Below are 24,856 nucleotides of genomic sequence, written 5' to 3' on the forward strand. Positions count from 1 at the left end.
AAAGCTGCTGGGGGACTCACTAGGTTAGGAAATTCAGCCTAAACAGAGAATTCTCCCTAACAAGCACATCCCCGTTACTCAATAAACGTGTCAACATCCGAAACATTATTCTTGAATACTTAATTTAAAGACAGACTACTTGACATTATTACATTTGAATTGCTTACAAAAAGAAAAATAGATATTTCATATGTATATATGCTACTATCCGTTCAATGGTGTTTCTAATGCATTACTGTGTAGAAATGCACATTTTTCATTTTCCAATGGTCGCTTTAAAGTGGGAAATTGATTGGTAGTTAAAAAGCATTGTCCATTTTGCCTTCAGTGGTTCAGTACCAGTGACATGTTCAAGGCAGCAGAGGATGAGATAGAGAGTGCAGTCCCAAAAAAGGAGGAGGAGCGAGGGTCGGCGGAAAACCAGGTGTCTGGACATCGTAAAAATAATGTTTAAATTGAATAAAAAGACACAAGAGGAGGGGAAGAGGGCTATGTGTGGTCTGAAGTGGACCCCTGAGGTTATAGACAAAGACAGAGGAGCAGAAGTTGAGAAAGGGAGGATGTGGGATAAAGAAGACTCAGACGAGGAGTCTGAGCTTGTGGGTGAGCCATGGACGAAGTACTAGGAATGTTGTGTGCTACACGGCCTGGGCAGGAGGAGGTGTAAATGCAAGTCTCCAGAGAGGAGGGTGTGCAAATGCAAAGTGCTGTGGACAGACAGGAGCTGGGAAGAACTGGTGTGGGAGGTCTAGGCCCCAAAGATGCATAATGCCCAAGGATACCAATGCAGCAACTGTGGCATTAGCAGAGGAGAGAAGGAGGGAAGGAGGAGGAACAGAGAAAAGTCTTAAGGAGCTTCTGGAATTTGAGGAGATCCTGCTCAAGGTGCAGGGGGAAGCTAATCCAAAGGAGGGAGCCTGAAGAGGAAAGTGAGAGACCCCGTGCCATCTGTTTAGCAAAACGCTTTACCAACAAAGAGTTGGTGCCAGAGGAGTGAAGTGGTCTAGTGGAGAGTATTTAGTGAGATAAAGTTGAAGATAGTGAGGTCCCGGGTCCCAGACAACCTTGTGGATGATGCAGAGGGATTTTAATTGAATCCGTGCAGCAACCAGGAGCCAGTGAATACTTGTTATTGCAGGAGAGATGCTGTCCCTGGGTTTAAGGCCAATGATAAGTCTTTCTGCCCTATTCTTGATAAGATGAAGGTTTGCAGAGTGGAAGAAGGAAGATTCAGGAGGAGGCCCTTACAATACTCAAGTATAGAGAGAACCAGGACTTGAGTAACATTGAGCTTCTGATGGAAAGTGAGAAAAGGTAGAATTCCTTTGAGAAGGAAGAGCAGATAGTTGGACTTCTTGGCAATGTCCTGAGTGTGGGAGAGGAAGGAGAGACAGGAGTTGACGATGACTCCAAGGTTTCTGGCTTCAGTTGAAGGTGCAGGGGGGAGCCCAAGGAGGAAGGCCAGAGTGAGGGGAAGAAGGAGTGAGCAGGGGTCCCAATGGGAAGGATCTCAGTTTTACAGGCGTTCAGGCAGAGATCATTGGAGGCGCACCAGGACTGGATGTCAGTATCAAGGACTCACAGGTAGCTGGGGGAAGCATGCAGCACCAGGTTGCCACAGACAATATGAGACAAATGTGTGGTTGCAATAAACAAAGGGTTAAACACATTTATTTTAGGACATTGCTTTGTATCCCCTGTAGGCAAAGGACTTGGCATGGGCTGGCTAGACTGAATGACTAGAGGAACACGAAAAGAAACAAAGGGACTTCATTACCCAGAATGCTTGCATGCCCACGACCATCTGGGATGCATCTGGACAACACCCGATCAACCGCGTATGTGCGCCTCGCGCACGGAGAATTCTGCTTGCGCTACAGATCCTTGATGAGAGAAGACGTGTCTTCGAGGGCTCCTGCAGGGTACCATCAGTGGGGCCATTCCCCGCCTGCGAACACTGCAAGACTTCAGATAAGTGCAATAAATAACATTTGGTTATGTTTTTGAAGCGCGAACATCAGCAGTGTTCTGGCGCCTTATATGGGAATATTGCATGCAGGGCGTTCATGGACCGCTAGATGTTGAAATCCTTGATGGCACTCAAGTCGGGGCACCGGCACCATTAATCTTTGATGCCGCATAGCTTCAGGAGTTCTCAGCGGAACTCGAGCCGGGGCTCCGGCACCATTAACCCTTCATGTTGCGTGCTATAGGCAGCTGGAGACGAGGTTGTGAAATCAATGAGTGTTGTTACGCGATTCCACGATGCACGCTTGTTAGGAAAGATTTCATAATTGTAGATAATTTTCCTTCCATGTGGCAACCCCCAAACTTTTTTCTGTTGTTTTACACCCTGATCTAGACTTTGCCAGAGAAGCACAGCCTTCCGCCGCACTCGTCTGGACTTTCGCTCAATTCTTCTGTGGAAACTGACATGCTCTTAAAACAGTCAGTACTGGGAGACTTTGTTTCCCTTAGACCTTTCCTCATGTTGCTGCTTTTGACCAACATGAAACACGAGTGCACCGTAACTTACATTACCACGCTCTTGGGTCTCTAGTCATTCCAAAGGCCCTAGGAACTCTTGCTGGACTTATTATGAAATGTGCAAGTGTGTCACGGACGGGACTGGTGGCAGCTATCGTTTCTTTGTGTTTTGAACCCCTTTTTGCCATGTTAACCGCGCTTCCCTCGTTTGGCCCAAATGGGTGGCCTGGCCTCCAAAATGTCCATGCCAATAGGTTCTTTGTCCTGTCCGCTGACCGTCTTGCCCTTTTACCTTCCCCCAGGTCGAGCCGACCCGGGGCAGTCCTTATTTGGTCATGCACTTTTCCGGGAAACACAACGCTTTCGCGGGCTTCTGCATGCCTTGTGTGTGCCTCCAGGATGTGGGCTGGGATGTCTGTTCCCAATACACATGCTGGGTGCCAGAGAGTCTAGAGTGTCCTGAATGACTGCGACCTTCGTGGTCCGTGATAGGTCCACGTATGGTGTGAGTGTTTGTGAGCGGATCTCCCATTGGGCCCTCTCCGTTTTGGCGCGAAGGGAACTTTGGATAAGAAGAGGCTGAAAACACCACTACCATGTCGATCTCCTGAGTTCTCACGAACGAAGGATAAGTAGCCAAGTATCCTGCAACTAAGAAGCTGAGTCGAGGAATCGCTGGTGACCCGCTGAAGGTTTGGCACCCTGCACTGCTGTCGTCCTGCCAGACCACTCGGCCTCTGATCGAACGAGAAGGTCTGCCAAGGCGCTTCGACCCTTTAGAATAGTGGGAACAACTATTCTTGGCATCTTCACCAAATCCTGTACGTAAGCCTTCGGAAGCGTCCCTGGGCCATCCATTGGACTGACCAGCCTACACAGGAATCTTGCTCTGTCACCACCGTCTGGCTTATTGCTAAATTCGGAGTCCTCGGCACTCTCACACGATTTGTACACTTGGCGTTCCCAGGTCTGAAGTGAGACGTGTGCTTTGGGACCAGAATACACGTGGTTGCCGAGTTGCCCTGCTGTGGTAACAAACCAGTGTGTGTTCGCTGCATTTGGGACACCCTCGACACTGACTCCTGCTGTCGCGGAATCTACATGGCATCGAGACATCCTGCAGATCGCATCTGAACCTGCCAGTACCGAAATGGAACCAGAGAAGCCTGGGTTTGCCTGCATCGGGGACCAGTGAGTAGTCGATACCCTAACCGGTCGCCCTCCCGCAGGAGCCTGTGGCTTTCCATCGCTGTCGTAAACAGCCACCCTTTTCCGCACTCGCGCCCTGCTTCTGCCCACAAGTGGAGGCCACGCTTGAGTAGCAGGGATCTGTTCATCATCGTTTTGTTCACCTCTCAGAACTGCCTGATTTCCCTGAAGACTCCCCTTTTGCCCGTTGGCACCCGCGTGTGCAGGTACTTTTCAGCACAAGGCTCCACTTTTCATAGGGCTCGGACTTCCTTATAGTTAGGTGGCCTCTGATGTCGAACTGGGTCTAACGATTACTTGCACTGCCTGTTTTCCTCCCCATCTAGGTGGTCTGCATATTTTGTGCTTCTAACTCTTTAGACCCCTCGGTCTAGTATATATATTTTATTGCTGGTGATGTGTTGGTTTATTGGAGTTTTGCCGTGATTCTTTACTATGGTCAATGTTACAAAGGCCTTGTAATAAATGTGTCTATATTTTTAATATAACACCTTTCTGGAGTAATTTGTAAGCGTCCTTGCTTTGTGTGCTCATTGCGGGCTTTCAGTCACCCTCACCCCTCTTGAGACCTAGTCTTGACCACCACCATTGCTACCCTGATTGGTCTGGCTTGTCCAGAGGTTACCCTGTTCCAAGAAACTAGGCTGGCCTTCTGAACCTCTGCCCCTCCAGGACAGAGTTCAGAAATCCATCTTAACAACGCTCATTAATGTTTTGATTTCTTTGTAGCAGCGTTCCATCGTTCTCACAGCACGGCTAGAACATTGGTCGATTTATGGCAGAATCAACCGCTGCACGACAGAAGCTAAGTGCTTTCATTTTGTTTTTGTTTCTTAAAGTACAAAGTACGTATATGGTTGTGGAGTCTAACAATCAGCGCCAAAGGAGTGAGAGGTGCACCCAAGTGCTTGTGGCCAAACGTTGAGACTAAGCTAGACCAGGGTGTATAGCCAAGTGTGTGTACGCATGAGAAGGAGTGTGTGGGCGGAGCTCCAGCTGCTTCAGAAACCCCAGGAGGGGCATCACAGTGAATTACTCCCTAACTTTCCCTTCCACTTTCCAAATCCTTTTCCTACCCCTCTACCCGGTTTCCCTAACTCCCCCTACCCATCCAAATCAATGGACCCTAACCCTCTTTCCTCAGCGGGTCAAGGAAGCCTGTGTTGTTAACACTCCGGGCCCGAGGCCTAACTGGGAGGCAGGTGTACATGCTAACTCCACGCAAGACTGTGACCTTGACAGGAGCACAACCCCACGTACTGTCAGGCGCCTGGGTAGCACGTCACCATGGAGGATGAGTTGAACGCCTTAAGGGAACTCAAACCGAGCTACAAGCCACTAGACATGACTATGCCACCCTGGCAGATCAGGTACATACGATTACAGTACAAGCTAACGCTCAGGCTACCCCCTGCCTGCAGACCATGCCCCACTCACTCCGGTGCAAGTACAGGTATCTACAGAGCCCCCGCTTCCCTTGGCAGCCCCAGAACGCTACTACGGAGATCCACAAAAATACAACCAATTTGTGATGCAATGTCAGTTGCATTTCATCACAAAACCAAACATATTCCGCACTGCCCAGGCCCACACAGCCTTTATGATCTCATATCTAGGGGGTGATGCAGCATCTTGGACCACACCACTAGTAACTAAGGACGATGCATTCCTCTATCATTGGGATACATTTTTGGAGGAATTCGGTAAAATATTCAATCGTAGAGCGGCAACTCTAATTAAAGACTGTGAATTGCTCACGCTGCGCCAGGGTGGTAAGGATCTAGTAACCATGTTACCACCTTCAACCGGTTAGCGGTGGAGCCTGATTGGCCCCAAGAGAAACGCTTAGCCTTATTCTATCAGGGGTTAACGGATGATGTGAAGAACCTCATAGCCCAGGTGGACCCGCAACCAGATACATGTTCGTCTATGATAGATCTAGCCTTACGGTTGCACCAAAGGCAGAGTGAGAGGAGACAAGACCGGCGGAAATGGGACGCCAAACCCATGGTTCGATTGGATTACCAGCCGAAAACTGGTAAGGGTGAAAAACCCATAGATTAACCTATGCAAATAGGAACTGTTTGTGGTCCCCTGACAAAAGACGAGAAAGACAAGCGACATCTGGAGAAGCTCTGCCTCTACTGCAGGAAAGCAGGACATTTTGTTTGAGAGTGTTCCCTCAAGCCCAAAGGAGAGCAGTCGGGAAACGTGAAAGCTTGCCAGTGAGGGTGGTCCCGGCGAGCCAATCTGAAAACACCCCTAAATCCCTAGCTAACACACAACAAGCAAGAGTGGCACATGTGACAGTCTCAGGTTACATTAGTTGGCAAGATCAATGGTACCAGTGTCCCTGATGGTAGATTCAGGAGCCACTGGAAACTTTATCGATGAGGGACTGGCAAAGAAATAAGGAATACCTTTAACAATCAAGGAATGAAAGAGGAAGTTAAATCAGTGGATGGGTCGCCATTGATCTCAGGCCTTATTACAAGACAAACCCAGTGGGTACGTTTGGAATGTAACCCACAGCACTAAGAGGACATCAGGTTAGATGTCATAGCAGCACCTCAGTTTGGTATGATCCTGGGACTGCCTTGGCTAGGGATCCATAACCCCGAAGTCGATTGGGCTCAAGGGTCATTGTGCTTTTCGTCCAGCCATTGTATCGAGTTTTGCCAACTCGCCAACGTTGGAGACTTGATCTCGCAAGAAGGTCATTTGATCTATCAAGGTTATAGGGATGTATTCAGTAAAGCTGCTGCCGAGACTCTACCACCCCATCGGGCATTTGACTGCAGAATTGATTTGGAACCGGGAGCAGCCTTGCCATGTAGCCGGATTTATGCATTAACAGAATTGGGAAACGAACATCTGAGAGCCAACATTTAGACGAACTGAGCCAATGGTTTCATACGCCATTCAAAGTCGCCTGTGTCATCGCCCTTATTTTTTGTCCCAAAGAAGACCGGGGACTTAAGAACATGTATCGATTACAGGGCCATCAATCACATAATTGTGAAAAATCGATATCCCTTGCCATTCATACCCACCTTGTTAGACCAAGTACGAGATGCCAGGATATACACAAAACTAGACCTGAGAGGAGCTTACCATCTGGTACGGGTGCGTGAAGGAGACGAGTGGAAGACTGCCTTTCGAACTAGGTTCGCTCTCTACAAATGTCAGGTCATGCCGTTCGGACTCTGCAACGCACCCGCCGCATTCCAGCACTTTCTAGAGGAAGTGTTACCTGGATATCTGGACTTTTTTACTATGGTCTATATTGACAATATCCTCATTTATTCTCGTAGCATTGAGGAACACCAGGAACATGTAAAGGCGGTCCTACAGCGTCTAAGGGAACATCAACTCTACGCAAAACTAGAGAAGTGTGCATTTTATCAAACCACAATAGAGTTCCTGGGCTTCATTTTGTCACCAGAAGGTGTAACTGTGGATCCGAAGAAGGTTCGAGCCATCACAGAGTGGCCATCACCTACATCAGTAAAAGAGGTTCAATCGGTGTAGAGTTTTGCCAATTTTTATCACTGATTCATTGAGGGATTTGCAAATAAGGTGCAGCCAATCACACGTTTAGTTGAAAAGGGAGTAGCCTTCTGGTGGGATGCAGCATCAGAAGTGGGTTTCCAAACCTTAAAGACCACATTCACCACAGCCCCCGTGTTACTTCTTCTGGATCCTACTCGTCCCTGCATTGTGGAAACAGATGCCTCCAGCTACGCTCTTGGAGCAGTTTTGTCCCAAAGAGATGATTATGGGCAAGTACACACTGTGGCTTACTATTCATGTTCCCTGTTACCTGCAGAACGGAATTATGTGATAGCCGATAGGGAACTACTGGCCATCAAGGTAGCGTTGGACGAATGGTGCCACTATCTGATAGGTGCTCGACATACCATAACTATACTTACGGACCACAGAAATCTATAATTTCTAAAATCTGCCAAAGTCTTGAGCCCTCGGCAACTGCGATGGACTATGCATTTCGCAGAGTATGACTTTGTGGTAACATATTGCCCGGCTACAGAAAACAGGAAGGACGACACATTGGGCCTCATTCCGAGTATGGCGGTAAGGGATACCGGTCACCGTTAATGAGACCGGTGCCGGTAATCCCTTACCGCCACATTCCGAGTTCCCTTTGCGCCCTCGTCCTTAACGCCTGCTTTTAGCAGGCGTTAGGAACGAGGGCGCAAAGGGGCTTTTAAGGCAATAACGGTGACCGTAAAGTACGGTCACCGTTATTTGCAATTTCCCCATTCCCATTGAGCCCTATGGGGGCTCATTTGGGAATGGGGAAGAGCCCTGGGGAATGGGAAATTACCGCCCTGGTCAACTCGGAATAGGGTGGTAATTTCCCATTCCACCAGGGCGGTGCCGGTACGGGTCCGGCGCCGACCAAGGCGCTAATAGCACCAGTGGTTAGCGCCAGACTCTGAATGAGGCCCATTGTCTTGTTATCCAGAACCAGATCCCAAGCTCATCAAGGAAGAGGAGCCAAAGCCAATAGTACCACCTGCACGCATTATAGGCAGCATCACAGTGGACGGCATGTTCTATAGCATTCGAAAGGCAATGACAGCCCAAGAATTAGCACAATGGAATGACATAAGAAAGAAGCAAACAGTAAAGGATGGATTGCCCTATTATGGATCAGCCTTGTATCTTCCAACCCCAGGGATTTGTCAACAAGCCATTAAGTGGTGTCACGATTCCCCCTTCGTGGGGCATCTGGGAGTTGCCAAGACCCGAGAATTAATAATGTGCCATTTCTGGTCGCCTCAAATGAAACAGGACATTCTTCAGTATGTACAAACATGTGAATGCTGTCTAAGGAACAAATCTGACCATCAAAGACCCGCTGGCATGTTACAACCCTTGCCCACGCCCCCAGTACCCTGGCACACCATATCTCTAGACTTGATAGTAGATCTACCAGCAAACCATGGCCTCACCACCATAGTGGTGGTGGTAGACTCCTTGAGTAAGCAGGCACATTTTATACCTTGTAAAGGGTTTCTCACAGCAAAATAATTAGTAGAACTTTTCCTTCAAAACATTGTGCGTCTACACAGCATTCCTCAACACATGGTTTCAGACCGGGGTTCACAATTCACATCTCGTTTCTGGCAAGCTTTCTGTGATTCAATGGGTATTAATATGCAACTATCTACTAGTTATCCCCCCAAAACAGATGGGCAAACTGAGTGGGTGAACCAGACACTTGAGCAATATCTACAATGCATGACATATGACAATGATTCCTCTTGGGCAGATACGCTCTGGTTAGCTCAGTTAGCATACAATAATGCTGTGCATTCTTCCACTAAAGTGACACCATTCTATGGGACCTAAGGCTACCACCCACGGTTCCAGCCAGTACCTCACACAGTTACAGAAACAGTACCCGCTGCTCAAGCACATAGGAAACATTTAGTAGATGTGTGGCACAACATCCTCACAAACTTAGAAAAGGCTAAGCAAGTCTACAAAACGTAGGAAGACAAAAAAGATGACCAAGTCCGCAGTATAAGATTGGTGACAAGGTATGGTTAGCCACACGAAACCTTCATTTGCAAGGCCCAAGGAATTTCCAACCAAATTTTGTAGGGCCTTTTTCCATTGAAAAAACATAAATCCAGTAGCAATTCGCCTAACTTTACCATCCCGTTTTTCATGTGTCATTATTGAAACCGGTCCCAGCATCCATCCGCCTAAAGAAACCCCCACCCATAATGGTACATGGAATTCCAGAGTTTGAGGTAAAAGGCATACTTGATTCACGTATCCAGCATGGGGTATTGTATTATCTGGTGGATTGGTTGGGATATGGCCCTGAAGAACGCTTGTGGGAGTCAGCAACAAATATTCATGCCTCTCGCCTGATACATATGTTCCATCTGAGTCATCCCTCTAAATCAGGACCTGTTGGGAGTGGGAGTACTGTCAAGAACTCACAGGTAGTTGGGGGAAGCATGCAGCGCCAGGTTGCCACAGACAATATGAGACAAATGTGTGGTTGCAATAAACAAAGGGTTAAACACCTTTATTTTAGGACATTGCTTTGTGTCCCATGTAGGCAAAGGACTTGGCATGGGCTGGCTAGACTGAAAGCATATAGGAACACGAAAAGAAGCAACAGGACTTCATTACCCAGAAGGCTCGCGTGCCCACGAGCCTCTGGGATGCATCAGGACAACGCCCGATCAACCACACATGCACGCCTTGCGCACAGTGAACTCCGCTTGCGCTACAGATCCTTGATGAGAGAAGACGTGTCTTCGAGGGCTCCTGCAGGCTGCCATCAGCAGAGCCATTGCCTGCCTGCGAACACTGCAGGCCCCGTTCTGGACTTCAGATAAGTGCAATAAATAATGTTTGGTTACATTTTTGAAGCGCAAACACCAGCAGTGTTCTGGCGCCTTTGGGAATATTGCATGCTGGGTGTTCATGGACCGCTAGACGTTGAAATCCTTGATGGCAGTCAAGATGGGGCACCGGCACCATTAACATTTACTGCTGGATAGCTTCAGGAGTTCTCAGTAGAACTCGAGCCGGGGCTCCGGCACCATTAACACTTCATGTTGCGTGCTTTAGGCAGCTCGAGACGAGGTTGTGAAATCAATGACTATTGTTACGCGATTCCTTGATGCATGCTCATTAATGTTTTGATTTCTTTGTAGCGGCGCTCCGTCGTTCGCACAGCATGGCTAGAACATTGGTCGATTTTCTGGCAGAATCAACCGCTGCAGGACAGAAGCTAAGTGCTTTCATTTTGTTTTTGTTTCTTGAAGTATAAAGTACGGATATGGTTGTGGTTTTCCAACAACGAAGGGTAATGCATGATGTATGATCATAGAAGGGTATGTTCAAATAATACTCACTGTATGGTCAACTGTTGAGTAGTAAAGACAATAGGTGCGCAGGTTGTGGAGACTAACAATCAGTGCCAAAGGAGTGAGAGGTGCACCCAAGTGCTTGTGGCCAATAGTTGAGACTAAGCTAGACCAGGGTGTATAGCAAAGTGTGTGTACGCATGAGAAGGAGTGTGTGGGTGGAGCTCCAGCTGCTTCAGAAACTCAAGGAGGGGCATCACAGTGAATTCCTCCCTAACTTTCCCTTCCCCTTCCCACATCGTTTCCCTACCCCTCTACCTTATTTCCCTAACTCCCCCTACCCATCCAAATTAACGGACCCTAACCCTCTTTCATCAGCGGGTCAAGGAAGCCTGTGTTGTTAACACTCCAGGCCCCGTTACCCAACGGGGAGGCAGGTGTATTTGCTACCTCTGCGCAAGACCGGAAGTCAGGGATGTTGGAGGAATTTTCTTCCCTATTTCTGCTTTGTCCCTACTTGGGGACATGCATTGTGGATTTGTGTACCCCACTGCAGGCTTCAGACTAGGGTACAGAACATAGGGAGGGGGCAGTGTGGTGGACAGCACCACCATGCCATTACCTTTCACCACCTCTTTGGTGGGTTCCTCTTTTTTCTCTTCATAGAGCCTCCATAAGCCTAACACTTTTTGTCTAGTCTTCATTTTGGTAGCTTTACATCTCACCAATAAATATGTGAACATATTTTCAATGACATCCCTATTGAACGTTCCTTCTCCTGGCCATTCTCGGAAACACTGCCCTACTGTGTCCCATACCTACTGGCAATTATACTTCACTATTTTATCTCGAAATTGGGGCAATTTAGCACAAAGGTGCTCCAGGGGCATTTCCATAATTCCAATCAATCCCATTTCTCACCCTTTTGTCCACTCCAAATTACTTACCATAGTGGTGAATGCCTCCCTCCTGCCCCCGTACAATTTAGCTTCCCTCTCAATTTACCAAAAATGGCAATTTTAATTGCTTCACTTGTACAAGTCTCCAAATTGTTAACAACAACTAAACATTACACACAACCCTTTATACACACTTTCCCTCTCCACAGGCACACATAATTATTTTTAACAAAACTCACTGGCCCTCTCCACAGGCCCATCCAATGCTTTTTACAAACTAATCTACCTTACTACTCAACTACCAGGCCCATCTTCCTCAGGTCACCAAATTACTTATACAATCACTAAGCACTACTATTTACAGCACCAATTATGTACCAGCCCTTCCGCCTCTGCCAACACGATATAACACAATATTTAGTATCGACTGTGTGCATTCCTCAACAATAACCAGTGCTTATCCTCTTTAACTCAATATTCTCTTACCTCAATCCCAATAATAAAAAGTAAAATTATGCAACTAAACTATCGATTGCACTATGCACCACTCCATCTAATGGAAGTCTGCCACTGTGTACGCAATAATTGATTTTACTATAGATTTGCCCTTCAGACACCCTCTCCCTACTGGAGGGGTGCAACTAATATTTAAGACTACTATGGCCGATAGACCTCTCCCCTGTAGGCTACATCCTATACATCATAAAAAAACTCCACGGCATGCATGCATGCACAGCGCTGCATGTTCAGGCAAGGGTACATTCACAGGCTCTAAAGGTCAGCAAGTCCTCTCAGCGCTAAGTCTTCCCCCAAGGCCTGAACGTCCTTGTGAGCTCACATTGAAAATTGTCTCAGTCCCGCTGACAAGAATACCCTCAGCTCGCCAAAGGAACTGAGGATCTCGCTGGGGCCTCCACAATGTACTGAGGGACCTCGGGCCAAAGTAATCCCAGGAAAGATAAAGTAATCAAAATGGAACATACACCAAGCAAGAAGTAACACAGATTTATTGGACAGAAACAGCTGGAAGACATGGTTTAGTCAGCCCTGTGGTGCTGAACTGAATTGAATGAGCTCTGGACTCCGACCATATCCTGCTGCTTTCTAATTGGACATGGGCTCTTCTGATGGCACAGGGTCAGACCTCCCCAAGTCTAAACAATGATGTGCCTTGCGGACATCAGCGAGGACACTCTACAATGTTGTACCCTAGGAACACCGAAACCTCTCTTCACTAATTAGGTCAAACTGGTGCGCTCCACAAATCAGGTTGTTCTAGCCACTCCAGCTCCCTTCTCTGCCTCAATGCCAGGCATGCTTCTAAAAGGTATCCAACACTGTGAATATATTTTAATTAACTGTATTTGATTCCTTTTCCCCTGCTAATTCTTCTCTGATATCCAGGTGCCTAGCTCAGTGGCCTCAAAAGTATCTCATGGAGAACATTTGATAAGATTGTGTTCTCCTGGGAAACTTCAGTCTTGCAACATTACTATGCACTGTTTTTGCAGAATATAGAACAATGAACATTGCTGTCACACAAGCCTCTGGCCCTTTATCATGAGCTGTCTACAAAAATGCTTTCCTAACATGAGCCTACAAAACATGACTTCTTTAATATTTGCATATGGCTCACAAGCCCCCACCATGTTACCCCATAAAACACCTTGCACCCCCACCCCTATGCCTGCGCTGCACCAGCTACCCTATCACTAGACGAGTTACACACCCTCCTGTCTATTCCTCTGTATGATTTCTGGTGCTGTGCCAGCTCCTGTGTCTTCACAAACTATATGTATTGTAATCCTGCAGCGTGCCATGATGTTACCACTCCTGACATTACTTGCATAACTGGTACATGCGCCACCCTTGACAGCGCTGGATCTGGACGCTTACAACAGGAACACAGGCATATTTCTTACACGTGTTTTACCAGACTCTATAAAGACAAATACCTTCCTAAAATGAGTATGTTAGAGGAGATCCAGGGACACGAGGTCAAAAGTGGAATACTGCAAAGCATGTGTGGGAGTATATGACAGGTGCTGCTTTCAGGCCCTTCAGGGGAGCCTAGCCCATAACGCACTGTCTGGTGCCGGTATATGTGTGGGCAGGCCGCCTCCATATGCCTCCTTACCTGAATAAATGAGCTGGTGGCACCACGCCAGGATGCAAAGATGAGCGGGTGGTGCCCCATTGCCACAGCACAGAGGAGGGTGACCGAGGAGAGGCTGTGCAAATACAGAAGCCTGCAGAACACTGTGGGGGAGAGGGTCTGTGTGCAGGCCAGCTGCTACCACTGTCAGGATGCCGGCGTCATAGAACAAGACACAGCAGCCACATACCAGGCCCTGAGGAACATCATCAGATAGGAGAGGGTTCAGATTCAGCCCCAGGAGGGCTGTTGCCGTGCAGTGGAGGGGCCAGCACAGAAGCTTCATCGGGAGCCTGGCTCCTGCAGAATGCATCTGCTGGAGTCGTGCACGGCAAGCAATGCTTCTTTAGCCCATGAGGGATTCTAGCAAGAATAAAAGGCCTCCAAAGATGCTTTACTAAGCCTGATCCACTAGCCCACCAGGGATTCCCCCATTGGAAAAGTTGAATCAACTAGGCCAACATGGTTATTTTTTAAAAAGGTCCCTACACAGGTATTTTTGTTAAATATCCCCTAAATCACCATTGACAACTTTAATGTGAAAAGGCCTCAAGGCAGGCCTGAAGGAAGAAGTGTTCCCCATGAGCCACTACAGGCTCCAGTTTACAAATGCAGCAAGACCATGCAAGAACGAGGGCAGGGCATACAAGTCCTTTTAAACTCTTCCCCTGTCACACCCCTTGGAGACAGGTAAGTCATTGGCCTCGGTAAGTGGCCAATCCTGAGACAGGGGGTATATTTAAGGGTAAGCTTGGGGAAATATTAGTGTGGGCTAGTTGGGTGAGGACATGAGGTGAATGAGAACTTCCGAGAGACCAGAGGAGGAGAGTGCAGAAGTGGTGCAGAGGCTATTGGAGAGATGGGTCTGCAGAGTGTTTGTGCATGAGAGTAAAGAATACGTGTAGTGGTGGTAGGGTAGGGGAATAGAGGATTTAGTAGTTTAGAAGTAGGGGTAGTGGCAGTGGGAGTAGCAGAGTAGTATTTTAAGGAATAGGTAGTTATAGTAGTGAGAAGTAGTGGTAGTAGCAGTCATATAGAGTGAGATTAGTGAGAGAGAAGAGGTAGGAAAGAAACAGTAGTCCAGAGAAGTGCTAGTGGTAGAGAGACGGTAGTAGAGAGAAGCAGCCGTGGGGTAGGAATAGTCGTAAGAGCGGAAAGGTGGTAGTAGGCTCAGAGAGGTAGTAGTGGGAAGGAGGAAGGAGAACATAACAACAAAAGGAGTATCAGGGTGATAGTTATAGGTGGTAGTAGCTGTGAGATAAGGAATATGAAAAGTCATCTTGAAGGATGGGGGTAGGAAGGTGGAGTGAAAGTTTGGAGGGATAGTAGTGTCAAGGGGAGTAGACAATTCTGGGATGTCAGTGTAGATGAGGGCCAAGTGGGAAAGTGATACTCTGTGTGCATGTCAAACTGTTGGAACTGTGTGGAAGGAGGCACCATTCCTAACTCCCCTAGATCAGTAAACATGGACAGGAGAGGGAGAGCTAAGAGGTCTGCAGGGAATTAGTAAGCCACTGTCTCAGGGATATCACAGTAGCACTATATGAAAAACAGACAGATAGGTCACACTTGGCAGTAGAACTAAGCCTGTTATGGATGCCTGGGCTAGGGAGGAGAAAAAGGCTGGGACAGTGAAGACAGAGAGTGTCAGACCTAGCACCAAACTTTCCCAAGCCCCAGAAGACCCAAAAATCTCCAAACCAATCTCTCTGTACTAAAAATAAACCACCATCGGACTGACCGGTGGCATTAGAGTGGTTATTTGTGGTGGTCGCACTTTCACAGGAGGAAGAAATTAATATCAGTCATGCCTTTACATAATCATGGAATTAGGATTTTGTTATACAAATAGTTGGGCTATTCCCTCCCTTTTTAATATTCAGGAAACACCAGATGTATATCAGCATGCAGTCTCTGAAGTTATAAAGATAGTTATAGTACTTGATCAATTGCAAGAGAATGTTTTGTAGTATTCTTTCTATGGTAATTTAGGGAGGGGCATGACTGCAGTGCAAGGCATGCAGTATCGATATATTAAGGAAGCAACAATTCCTCCATCAAATGATCTGTTCCCATGCTGTAAGTAGATGAAAACAAATTGCCTTACACAAAAAAGCTCATCAGGAACTTCCAAAGTCATCTGTTTATAGGTCATGTTTCAGTTATTGAGCTCATGTCATACACACCTTTAACAAAATCTTTTGTTGGGGGTTACTTCTACTAAAGACTTGTGTCATGTTGAATTTCTTGAAATTTAGTTGCACCTTTACAAAGGGTCCAACTTCATTTTCATTCGCAATCAATTCTTAGACTTATTCTAAATGAAATTGGGACATTAAGCTTATGAGCGAATGGTGTGTCAATGGTATTAGAAAAGGATAGTTTGCATAAATCTTCAAATGGTATCAGTAATAAAAATCACTGCACAATTAGTACATGTTTAAATATGAATGGACTACCTTATGACTTGGTTAATCTCAGAATTATTTGTGATTTAAGAGATGCTTTTAAGAGGAATGTTTTTTGTAATTTTGCCACCTATGTTAATGTACATAATTTACAATAGGATTGGGTTTGTATAACAGGTGTATTAGATCCACCAGGCAAGAAGACCTCTTTAACTTTGTAAATGCAAGTTGCATTTATTTCACTTTAAATTCCGAGGATTTCATATTTTTTTAGGAAATTAAAATGTATTGTCATTTTTTAATGAGCGAGGTTTAATTTTTCACTGGAATTATGGTTATTGAATTGTTCTATCTTGTATGAGCTTGATAGTATTTTTGAGTGGGAATATCACAACTTACAAGCACCACAATGTGTGGTCTCTTAACAGACTGTAATTACTTGTAATTAATTACAATTGACTGATATTGACTAGGAAAACCTAAACCTTTGCTAATGGTCAATGTTTATATATATATTACAAGGCCTGCGTTAGCAGCCCTGTAGTTATGGCCAGGTTGCTCAACCCATATGAAGAGTACTTTTTGGGTGGCTATAACTTAGTCCCCCCTGGACGACTCCTCATCAAACTTTGCAAAATAGTATATGGTCCCCTAGGAATGATTTTGCGTGCGAAGTTTGGTGTGGTTTCGTGAAGGAGGGGCAAAGTTAAATGGGGGGGGTCACAAAATGTGTGGAATCTGTGGAAATCTTCATAGACACAATAGGAAAAAAAGAATTTTGGACAGATTTTTACCAAATTTGCGCCTGGAGCGGCGGCTTGGTCCCGAAAGCGTGCTTTTATAAATTTGGTGTAAATCCGTCCAGTAGGATTTTAAAAAACGGACAAAAAGTAGGTAAAGAAATGTTTTGTGATATCTGGGTCCGGTCCGCGGACTCATTTCCTGATTCTGTCCAATCAGGGGGTGCGGTGATGTCCGCAGACATCGGACTTGCCTGCTGATTGGATGTCCAAAAATGTGATCTATGTCAAAACCTTTGAAACAGATGCCATATTGGATTTGAAAACTGCGCCTGTAGTCCGCAGACATTGCAGTAAAAACATATGCAAATACACAACATTGCACTTGTCAAACTAATGAAACTATGTCTGGGGATTTGAGGGGTGATGAGAATGGGATGGGATATGGCCATAAAAGGCAAGAAATCTGGTGTTTTCTCACCTACGAAGTCTGCGAACATCTCATGTGTTTGTTTTTTTTTGTGGGGTTGCGGACATCCCTGATGTTCGGGGGCTTCCAGGTATTTTTCTGCATAATAGAGTCAGTGAAAACAGTTTTTGGATGGCTTAAAACTTAGGTGCCACTCAATGAAACTGCATGAAACTGCAATATCATTTTAGACATGAGCCTGAATGGTTCTGCAAAGTCTGGTGCTGTTTCACTAAGAGGGGGCACAATTAGAGGGGGGGTTCCAAAAATATTGCAAAGGCTTATAAATGTGATGGTGTTAGATGAATCTGTACAAATGTTTGAAAAGAGATTTTAGACCCTGGTTTCAACGTTTTTGCAAATTTTGGTGGGCTTTTGGCAAGAGGGGGCAAAATTAGAGGGGTGTCTCAACATTTTTAGATTGCTTATAACTTTGTTGCCATTCGACAAATTTGCAGAAAAGTTAGCCAAAAGATTATAGACCCAACTTTGAATGTTCGTGCAAAGTCTGAATGGATTTCATCAAGATATGGCTAAGTTATATGACTATTTCTTGCACGTACATTTTGACACTTTTTAAAACTAAAACATGGATGGATTTGCAGCAAACCTGTGCAAGAAGCATTGGCAAGGATTCGAAAGCATGATTTTGCAAATGTGTTTTTATTTTTTGAAAAGTGTTACAATGTAGGTACAAAGAATTGTGATATACCATTGGTGACTATGGTATTTTAATTGTAATTGGTTATTTATAACGTGCTTAATGGCCAGAGGTTTCTAAGCGCGGACCCCGGCATCGAACCTGTGTTGCTCTGTGTCATCTTGCTTCCAAGGTGAGCGCATCCTCTCAGACTCCTGGTATAGCCAGAGGACAAGAGATGAACAATCTGGCTATTGCCATGACCATGAGAGACTGGCTATGGGGTTAAAGTAGGTATGGCCACCAATGACCTGCTATGTTGTAACGTTATTTGAAAATGGGATAGGTCAGAATGGGAGAAAAATATTGTGCTTGTGGCTACAGGCTGAAGTGCTGGACAGGATTGCAGCAAATATGCACAAGAAGCAGCAGAAAGAACTTGAAAGCATGGTTTCACAAATCTGTCCTGTGTTTTATGTTTGTGAAAATGTCAAAATGTAAGTACACAACACAGAGATATAACTTTGATGTCTGGGCAATGGATCTGGCCCTCAGCAAGGAGAAATGTGTACTGTAATGTGCTAATTGTGGGCATGGGGGATGGCAAAGCCGTAGGTTTGAAGGGAAAACATATTCTGCTTGCAGCTACAGCATGAAGCTCTGGACTGCATTACAACAAACTTGTCCGACCAGCATCAGCAAGGACCTGAAAGCTTGTTTTTGGAAATCTGTATTGTGTTTTCTTTTTTGAAAGTGTTAGAATGTAAGTAGAAACACTAGTGATATAAATTTGTGACTGGGTAGTGGACCTGGCCCTCAGAACATGCACATGTGTACTCTGATTTGCTTATTGTGCAATGCAGCATGGCTGAAGCCATGACCAATGGATGTTGGAGACTGGCCATGGCTGCAAGCCATGAACAGTGGCCATTGGTCACATTATTAGGGTATAGTGGACACTGAGCTAGGATGCAGTGTAGGTGTAGTGAATAATAGGGGTTGTTTGGTGGGGCTGGAGTAATGGTCGAGCCTCATAGTGATGTACCTTTGGTGACTGAGGTAGTGTAATTGTAATTGGTTATTTATAACATACCCAGAGGTTTCTAAGCACGGACTGTGGCATCAAACCTGTGTTGCTCCGCTTTGTCTTGATTTCAAGACAAGCACATTGCACTTCAGTTACGACTCATGAGAGTGGTATCTCTTTGCACTTAACCCATGTCCTGACAGGACTGGGTGCACTTGGTCCCTATTGCGCCCCCCCATGCACTCCCAGTTCTGTTCACCTGCATGATCTGAATGTACCATGACTATTAAGATCATTTGTCTTATCTTCCCTATGGCTTCCCCTCCCATGCATGGTTGCGCTTTGAAATACTTGTGTATAAGTGCCTAAGAAATAAACAATCAATCAATCATGCCATAGGCAATTCAATGAAAGTTTCCATCCCCAGCATGTGCTGGTGATAATGACACACATAAGTATGCGTTGCAAAAATATGTTTGTTAAAGAAGGTTTATAGTTATTTGATATATGTTAAAAGAGGAATTATTAATAACTTATATACAGTGATGTAACATCAAGAAACATTTTCACTCATAAAAACCTATGAAATTGACAGAAAAATCCTGGTTAAAGGGATGTTACGGTTAAGATGCACCCCATCCTTGGGACTCCTCTACCCCAGCTGTTATTTAGTGGCCTCTCACCTTGGCATCCCTTAGCCCTTCCCTTCTGGGCTCCTATGAGCAGTTGCCCATCTGTGCTGCCCCTTCTATTTATGCACTTCTCTCACTGCACAATGCATATGTGCACTTATAGGAGTACTGTGTACAGTTTTTTTGTATAAGTAAGGGAAATGCAGATGCAAAAGATTTGTAGAACATTGTTAAGTGGCAACTGGTATGTGGAAGTTTAATATGTTGACAGGGCTATTGTCATGATCCCAGTAAGGTCACAAAGCAAACACACCGAATACAAGGCTCATCCTCCCATGACAGTGTAGGGAGTTGCTGGACAAGCAGGGTGGCTGGCTGGCGTAGGACTTTAGTGGGAGCTGCCTTGACCCACACCCACACGACTGCCAAGACAGAACCTACAATGGAACCTAAGATGGCCCCCAGCAGATCCGAAGATCTGACATCCCTGGTGTTCTAGTGTTAACAGGGTGCGGCCCAGGGCTTTAAAACCATGCCCCACGCCACACCATGTGCTTAGCATTTCTTAGGTTATCTACCAGGGTAGTGTAATGCTTACCGCTCCTCTATTCCACGTGCACAGAGACTTTAGCTTAACGGTGCATGCCCATACTCATCTGCAGCCATATTTACCAGAGACTTCATCGTAAGAGTTCCGCTTCACGCTTCCATCCTGATACTTACTTGGAACCGGAGCTCTGACTCACCTGCAGCCACACATCCCACAGATTTCATTGTAAGAGTTGCGCTTCAAGCTCCTGTCCTGTATCATAGCAGATTGAGGTCCACAGCTATCACAGCTCCTGAAAGAGAAAACAATAGTAAGAGACTGAATTCAACTGTCAAATCCCACCCAAGTTTCCCATTTAGCACAAACTTACCTGAACAGATGATCGGCGCTCCACTCATTCTACGCACAGTGGCCAACCCAAGCAAAAGGCATTCCACGAGACCCACACCTGTGGAAAGGAAGAGAAAGAGACTTGTTAGAGCGCATCGCGCCACCTGACAGAAACTAACAGCATGAAACAAGCTTCGCTCCGCGCTGCAAGCTGCTAAAGCCTCCAAAGGGATGAAGCAGTGCTTTACAAAGATTTACCTCCATACCTTCAGCATCCAGTGCAACCCAGCTGGCCTGGACCACTATTCACAGTGAAGCAACTGGAGTCGGGTGCTTACCTGATATCTCCAGTCCGCCTTCTTCATCCAAATACGGTGAGCACAATTGCCTGCGTGCCAGCCAGCCTATCTAAGGGAGCACAAGGAGAGGTGGGGATGAAGCTGGGGGATGCATCCTGAATATCTGCACTTACTTACCCCTAGGTCTTCAATCAGACCCCCTCCCACATCTTACCAGAGGTTCTGAGTTCTACAGGTTCCCTCCCAACCTCACTGCTCCCTGAACTTTGGTTCTTCAGCGGACCAGTTGGGGAAGGAGTGATTTGGGCATTCACTATAGCAGAGTTACTCAGTGTGGGGGGGGAACGCTTTGGAATAGTCCAGACAAGGCACTACTGCAGGGCACAAGAGGTAAGCATTACCATTATATGTAGAGTTTTTGGAAGTGATTGGTGGATGGATGTGTAATTGTTTGAAAGCAGGAAATGAGGAAGTGTTACAAATATAAAATTAAAAAGGTTAGCAAGGCTGTCCTGTGCGACTGTGTGTATGTGCCATCTGGGTCTTTTAATGATACATGGTCTGGAAAGGGGACTGCAGGGACCGTGGATATTTATAAAGGTCCATGGATTATGGTCCTTATTGTATGCGAGAGAAAAGCATTTTCTACAGGAAACTGTTTCTGTCCTTTTATTTTTTCTCTAGTATACAATTTTCCATTATTTCCATTAGCATGATACAAAATGCTAAGGGAAATGTTGGACAATCTTATTGTGGCTAACTACTTCACTCAGACATGTAAAAAGTAGATGGATTCTATAAGATTATTTGTTTTAGTTCTATTTATTAACTGAACTGTGGTTCCTAAAGGAACCATTTTTTGGTGTTTTTTGATTTTGTTTGTCTTTTTGTTTTGTTTGTTTTTTGCAGGACAGGCCAGGAAGTAAGGTGGGGAGAGAAATGAGGGGCACCCGTGAAAGATATGGAGGGGCAGGTGGACAGGGAAAGATGTTGTGTGTGCCTTAAATCTAAAGTAAGGGGTGTGTTTCTCATTCTCCTTGTTTGCAGCCTCGAAATCACTTTGAAACTGCTCCCCCTGCAGGTGTGTTGCAATATATATAGAGTACTGTTGTCTTGGAAAGATATGGATCCACAGCCTCTTTTATTCCACCATCAGTTAGATGGTGGGATCTTCTGCCCCACAGGAGTAGCCTGTCTGGTGGCAGTATTGGTTGAGGAAGATGAGGTAGAGGAAGACAGCCTACTACTTCCTGAAAATGGAACAGCCTTTCTCAGACCATCCAGGTGGTTGGATTTGGTGTGGCGTCTCATGGAGGTAGTCTCATAGAAGTACTGCCCAGGTTGTTCATGACTGAGTACAATGTTGCACTCAGTGAATTTTACTTTTGTAGCCTTAGCATTCAGCAGACGCCCAACATGGTACAGATCCGCCACACCCATGATTCTCTCTGGGTGCTGGAGGTAGGCATTTGCTCCATCTCATTTTTCTAGTGTTCTTGAATGTTTTCTGCATCATTGTGCTTTTTCCATTATGGAGGCCCTTCAGGTGGTGGTGGTGGCTCCTGTGGGGAGGGATGGCCATGGCTGATGACATTTTTGAAGTTAAATAGCAGTTGTGCTAATATTGTTCCAAGCATGTGCACTCTCCTGGATTGCAATCAGTAAGAATAGGTCTAGGAGCTGTGCAAGGGCCGTTAAACGGGATATCATATTGTGCCTCCTTTATTGTATATATTGGCCTAAGCCCAGTCGCTCTGCGAGGAAATCTGCGTTGCAAAGTTCTGACCTTAGATCGACTTAGCTGCCATTTTAGGTCCATCCACCATTTTGATTTCCATCTCAAAGTCACTCTGTATTCTAAAATGGTGGATAGTGTTCTCCTGCTCGTAACCTAGCCGTCCTGACCTTCACATAGGTTAATGTCTAAACTGCCCGTAGGCTAAATGTTTGGGTCGTGTAATGAGACCTTGTCCTACATCTGACCTGTAGATTGAGGATTACTCGCGCCAACAAGTTCGATCCATGAACATACATCAAATACAATGTTGTGTAAATACTAAACGTGAACACTTGTTGAACTACATTGTATAGGACGTGTAGTAAGGCTTAATGTTGAATCCGAAGATACACTGTTTCCATTGTGACTTGTTGTTGTACAAATTGGAAATAATCCACATGCATATAGTTGGACAAACTAGAGGTGAACTTGGCACGAACCCTAGACCGAGAATTATTAACCTGCAGAGGGGCTGGACATTATGATTGGAAACTATATAAAAGATGTAAATGTTTAGACGTCCAGTACCTCTCACTTCTCACACCGAAAGGGCTAGTATCGCTGTGATGTACTGAGGGCCAGATAGCAATCTGATACTTTGTTTCTTTGTAAACTGTACAGTTATAGAATAAAGATCTGTGAATCTTTATAAGCCGTGTTTGGTGTATTTCCTTTTGGGGTACTCAGCCTCGATATTTTCTTTTGCTTTTACAGGGTACAGTTTCAACTTGAAACTTACTAAATCAGTTGGAAATGCAGTTTCGAACTGTTCACAAAGCACGGACCAGGTCACAAAGCACAGACCCATTTGTGAATACATCATCATGATGCACGCACTTGGTCACGTGATGCTGTTCGGGAAGTCTATGATGATGTCAGACGTCTGCAAACATCGGCAAACTGGAAACGCTGCTAAAAAGTTGCAGAAAGTTCATAGAAGTGTTAACAATGTTGCTAGGATGTCTGAACAGTTTTGACTTGAACCTTTCTAGATAGGCTGAAAATGCTGGTATATTGAGCGAAGGTAGGATATTAGGGAGTTGTATCACATTAGGTTGCACTGGTAAAAAACTATGAAATTCATTGAAAAAACATTGATAAAGAGACGTTATGGTTATGTTACCCTAAAGAAACCTATGAAATTCAGTGAAATAAATGGTGTTAAAGGGTCGTTACGGTTACAAGTAAAACCGAAAACCCCCAGAAAAACACCAGTTATGGTAAGCTAAGCAGCTATAATACACGCCACGACCGTGCACTGCTAAAACTAACACCCAGGACATCAAAGATGACATCACATAATAAATTAATTGTGATAAAAAGTTCCTACAAGGGGTTGTGTTTACAATGTTGGTAGGAAGATGTCAGAGATGATTAGGAGACCTATCATTAAGTATTTTATGTATTACAGTATGTACTAATCTAAAGAAAATACATTGGAGTGTTGTTGTTAAGACAGGAACATAATCATACATACACATAGGCAATGGCTACAGCATGCACCATAGAAGTACAATATTTTTAATATGGTCATTTTGGATAGTAAACTAATGAATGCTACCTTAGCGTTTTGAGTAATTTTAAACATGGAATAAATAGCCAACAATTCAAGACTTACTACACACTTGTGTCAGTACGTACAATACATATAACAAGTCACAATGCATACAAATCAGAGGCATATGCAGGGAAACTAAAGTAAGGAAGAAAGAAACAACATCACCAGAAAATGTGAATAACATTAAAGTTGATCTTCATATATACAAAAAAATTCTGTGTTTGAGGCCTGCTTATTGCCCTGTGTATATGCACCACGTAGAGGTATATGGCAGTCATTTTAAGAGCACCCAATAATATCTGTACTGATGACAGTGGGCCTCATTATAATGTTGGCGTGACGGTATGAACGGTGCCGGTAAGGCACCGGCACCATTCATACTGTCCCGCCAAATTACGAGTTATGTGTGCGGGTGCCTGACAGCCCGTCAGGTATTACCTGTCGGCTGTGCGGCACCCACGAGCATAACTCGTAATTTGGCGGCACCATTATAAACGGTGCTGGCACATCCATGCTCCCCACCCCCATTCTGCCCTGCAGGGCAGAATGGGGATCGGGAGCCCGGCAATACCGCCACCCGCGAATGGGCATTACGAGTTGAATGGGCCAGTTATTGGCCAATCGCGGGTGGCGATGCCTGTAGTGAGCATGGCGGTAGCCGTGCCTGCCATACAGGCATGGCTACCGCCATGCTCGTAATGAGACCCAGTGTTTTCAATAGAAGCAACAAAATGGGTGTAAATGCTGATGGCATTGTTTTCAATAGAAGCAGTTAACAGAATGTGTGTAGATAACAGTCATTTTAAAATGCAAATG

The sequence above is a fragment of the Ambystoma mexicanum genome, chromosome 13 (assembly GCF_040938575.1).
Source record: "Ambystoma mexicanum isolate Mex_15411 chromosome 13, UKY_AmexF1_1, whole genome shotgun sequence".
NCBI lineage: Eukaryota > Metazoa > Chordata > Amphibia > Caudata > Ambystomatidae > Ambystoma > Ambystoma mexicanum.